We start from the raw sequence: 5,034 nt of genomic DNA, 5'->3' as shown, positions 1-5,034 counted from the left end.
CTCTTGGTGTCCTGAAATCACCAGCACCTCTTTCATGTTTCCAGCCTTTCATTTCTCTATTTTTAAAAATATGTCTTTATTGGTTTTTGAGTTTTTGGTGTGTGTGTGTGTATTTTTTTTGTTTTGTTTTGTTTCTTTTCTTTTTTAGTATGTTTTTAAAGAGAGAGGAAGGGAGAAGGATAGAGAGGTAGAAATATCATTAAGAGAGAAACATCATCAATAGGCTGCCACCTGCATGCCCCCTAATGGGGATTGAGCCTGCAAACCGGGCATGTGCCCTGACCAGGAATAGAACTGGTGACCTTCTAGTTCCTGAGTTGACACTCAACGGCTGTTATTTTATTTTCTAGCCAAAGTAATAGGCCTAAGATCTATCCTGAAGGACAAATAGCAAGCATTTCACAAGAGGTTATGGGTCATCTTGCTCTATGCTTGTCTGCAAATAAATTAGACATAGAAAACAGGAAATACATATTCCAAGGTACTATGTAATACCGGAGAGGCTCAGTGGGGAGATTGCTAGTTATTTTTAATCCTCAAGGAAGACCTGAGGTATAAGGGCCACTTGGGTGGCATGTAGGACAACAAAGAGAACATGAGGCACATCCGGGAAGGTGCTCTGCCTTTGCTCTCTCCCCTGTTAATGCCTCGCTTCTTGCAGGCCAGAGTCTAGGGAGGCAGAGGGCTGTAACTGCTGGGTTAACACTTTCGTCCAGGTGGTTTCCTGTGTGGAAGTACAGAGCACTGGGAAGCGTTAGAGAGAGCTGGTGGTGCTCTGAACATTTCTGGGCAGTAGCTTGAGAGATTGGAAAAAGCTTTAAACTAGAAGCCGAAAGTCTTAGTGTTGATCTCAAAATTCCTCTCTCTAGACATTTGAACTTTTGCACATTACTCAACTCTCTCAAACTTGGTGTACTTATTTGAAAAAGGTTTTAAAATGGAGGTATAATTCACATACTGTAATATTCACCCTCTTCAGAGTATATAATTCAATGGCTGTTAGTATATTCAAAAGTTGCACAACTATCAACACTTTCAAATTCCAGAACCTTTTAATCACTTGAATAAAACCAAAACACTCATACCCACTAGTCGTCACTCTGCATTCCTCCTTCCTTCCAGGCCCTGGCAACCACTAATTTACTTTCTGCCTCTGTAGCTCTGCAAAGTTGCCTGTTCTGGACATTTCATGTAAATGCAATATGCAATGCATGTTCTGGCTTCTATCACTTAGCAGATGTTTTCAAGGTCATCCATGTTGAGATGTGTAGCAAAATTTCATTATTTTTTTTTAAATTGATAGAGAGAGAGAGAGAGAGAGAGAGAGAGAGAGAGAGAGAGAGAGACATGTGAGAGAGAATTATTGATCAGCTGCCCTGACTAGGAATCAAACCCATAACCTGGATATGTGCGCTGACTAAGAATAGAACCTGGTACCTTTTAAGCCAGAGCAAAGTTTCATTACTTTTAATGGGCAAATAATATTTCAGTTGTGGTTCTATATCTAGTCATTCATTCATCCACCCATCCATCCTTCCATCTATCCATCATCACTCATTTTTCACTGATCATGTTATGAACCAGTCTTGTCCTAGGCTCTTGGGACACATTGATTCATATTTATTACATGAATAAATGCAGGCACACATTTATTAGTAAATACATAAAAATAATTACGAGATCTTCTAAATCCCTCAGTTAAAAAATTAGGTTAATGGATTATTTATGACTTTTAATTTTGAAAAGTCTTTGTATAGATAAAAGAAGAGCTATGTATACCACCAGCTTTGTTTGAAATATGCTTTTCTGTATTCTGCAGGGCTTTTAAATTATAATCCTTTTTAAATGTCATTATAAATTTGTCTTTTTTTCATATTATTCAAAACTAAAAAAAAGAAAGGCAGAATTCATGACCCACCCAACTGCTTGAAGGCCTGGGTTATTCAGCTATTTGAGCAACAGGCACAATGTGATTTTTGTACATGTTTCTTAACACAATTGCACAATTGTATGTAGGAAACATTAAAAAACGTTAGCTTCTATACATGGTTTTGGCATTGCCAATTATTGTTGATTGTTAATTCTAAATTTGAGTACTGCAGGAATGATCCTGGGTTCTTGTTTAGATTCTGCCTCAAGGAAGCTGTAGGAACTTAGGTAGAAGGCAGGGGGGAGGCTTGCTTCATGGGCCAGAGACTGTGGTAGTTGCACAGGGCCCCATGCTCCGGAGGCTCATGCTTGGTTTAATGCTCTGCTGGAGCTGTCTTGAAATTTTTAATCCTTTGTGTAAAAGGGGTCTTGTAAATTATGTAGCTGGTCCTGGAGAGAACAGATATTTGTTGAGTGTCTACTCTTTACCTGCCACTTAATTTGACCCCCCAGAGCCTTGTTTTAAAGAGTACTGTTTCTTTATTTTTAAAATTGGAGTATTGGCCCTGGCTTGTGTGGCTCAGTTGGTTGAAACTCATCCTATGCATGGAAGGGTGGTGGGTTTGGGGCCCTACAGGAGGCAGCTAATTAAGATTTCTCTCTCACATCAATGTTTCTCTCTCTCTCTCTCACTCTCTCTCTCTTCCCTCCTCTTTCTAAAAATCAATTTTAAAATAAGAGGATTAGACTTCATATTCTTTAAGGTCACACACTTGCAAGTCTAAAATTCTCTAATCATAGGTCATGTAAAATGTTCTTGTGAAGGCAATATTGTTGTACCAATTATTTCTTCTTTTTCAAGATTCATCTTAATTGTTATGTTTTCCTGGAAATCTTCCTTCCTTTATCCAGTCTCACTTAGTAACGTATCTTCTGGGTCTGCATGTCCCCTTTGCATGACAAGAGCTTTTTTTGTGTGTGTGAACTGGGTATAGAGTAAAACTGGTTTCTGTCTCTCTTACTGCAGTTTATGCTCCCTAAAATCAGGTATTTTATAACTTACAAAATGCTATTTTGTTTTAGCAGAAACTTTAAACCACACTATTTTAACAAACTTCTGTGAGGAAACTGAGAAGTGCTTCTTAAAATAAGTAAGATTAAACAGTTTATTAGCAGAAACAAAAATTCAGAGTTGTCAGTGCTTGATGTTAGTAAAGACGGGACCATCCTAAGGCAAATGCATAGCCCAAAACAGAGTCACTGGGATAAAGAACTGAAGACATGCAATGAGAAAAGGTGTTAGGACATTTTCCCAAGTAACTTCAATTTAAAAGCACTATAGCTTTAAAATGATGTATGTATAACAGTATAGAAATCTAAATAAACAAAAAGCAATATCTATTCATGTTGAAAAAATAATCAAAAGGTACAGAAGGGTATAAAATTAAAAAGTAAAAGTTCTCTTCACCCTAAACCACACTCTCATTTCCCAAAGATATTCTCCAATAAGTTTCTTGAGTGTCCTTCTGGAAATGCTTTATGAATAGTATATTTATATAGTCTTGTTTTTGTAAAAATAGGATTCTATTTATACATAGTTTGTTCTTTGCCTTTTAATTTAGTAATATTTCTTAGACCTTCTCCCATGTTGGCACTTATACATCCCTTTTATTCTTTTTCAGGAATGAATGCTCTTCTACCACCCAGCTTGAACATTGTTAATTAAATCAACCCTTTCTGAGGAATATTAATGCTGTTTTCCATTTGGAGAGTATAAAAAATCACAGTGAAGAACTCCACATCAGACTATATATCCAGCAATGAAACTGCTTGAAGACTCTATGATTTGTATGAAGGAAAGAATGAATTCAGTACTCAACTTAATGACATAGAGACAACTTTAAATATATTTGTTTATTCTTGTTCTCCAACTGCTTTTAGAAAGATTTTACAATTGGTGTGACATCATGTTTCAAAGTAATTACTGGCTCCCCAAAATAATTTCTAAAAAATCAGTCTATACTTTAAAAGAGGGTTCCTCAAACTTTTTAAACAGGGGGCCAGTTCACTGTCCCTCAGAACATTGGAGGGCTGAACTATAGTTTAAAAAAAAAAACTATGAACAAATTCCTATGCACACTACACATATCTTATTTTGAAGTAAAAAAACAAAATGGGGACAAATAGAATATTTATATTTGCATGTGGCCCACGGGCCGTAGTTTGAGGACCTCTGCTTTAAAAGACCGACTAAAACTTTCTTTTTCACCAATGTGAACACTTGGAGTAGGATTAATGTTCATTTTTAATAATTTTTTGCAGAAATAAAATCAGAGACTACTATTACTTATATTTACACTAGAGGCCCAGTGCACGAATTCATGCACCAGTAGGGTTCCTTGGCCTGGCCTGTGGGATTGGGTCGAAACTGGCTCTCTGATATCCCCCAAGGAGTCTTGTATTGTGTGAGTCTGAGGTACCCCACTGATGCACGATTGGGCCAGTACATGATCGGGCAGGGGCACAATCGGGCCAAGGAGAGATACGGGAGGTTGGCCAGCTGGGGAGGGACCATGAGAGGGCTCTGGGGTGTGTCTGGCCTGTCTTGCCCAGTCCTGGTTGGCCAAACCCTAGCAGCAAGCTCACCTACCAGTCAGAGCATCTTCCCTCTGGTGGTCAGTGCATGTCATAGTGACTGGTTGACTGTCTTCCCCCTGGTGTCAGTGCACATCCTAGGAAGCGGGTAAGTGACCTTAGCATATTATTAGCATACTAGAGGCTTGGTGCACAAACATTTGTGCACCTGGAGGGGTCCCTCCACCCAGCCTGTGCCCTCTCACAGTATGGGACCCCTCAGGGGATGACCACCTGCTGGCTTAGGCCTGCTCCCTGGGGGATTGGGCCTAAGCTGGCAGTCAGACATCCCTCTGGCAGCCCGGGAGCCCTCAGGGGATGTCCACTTGCCAGCAGGGAGCAGGTCTAAGCTGCAGTCGGACATCCTTAGCACTGCTGAGGAGGCAGAAGAAGCTCCCACAACCACCACTGTACTGGCAGCCATCAGCCTGGCTTGCGGCTTAGAAAAGCTCCCCCTGTGGGAGCGCACTGACCACCAGGGGGCAGCTCCAGCATGAGCATCTGCCCCCTGGTGGTCAGTGTGTGTCATAG

The sequence above is a fragment of the Myotis davidii genome, unplaced genomic scaffold (assembly GCF_000327345.1).
Source record: "Myotis davidii unplaced genomic scaffold, ASM32734v1 scaffold379, whole genome shotgun sequence".
NCBI classification, from domain to species: domain Eukaryota; kingdom Metazoa; phylum Chordata; class Mammalia; order Chiroptera; family Vespertilionidae; genus Myotis; species Myotis davidii.
The sequence above is the reverse complement of the archived record's forward strand: the minus strand, read 5'-3'. Positions refer to the sequence as shown.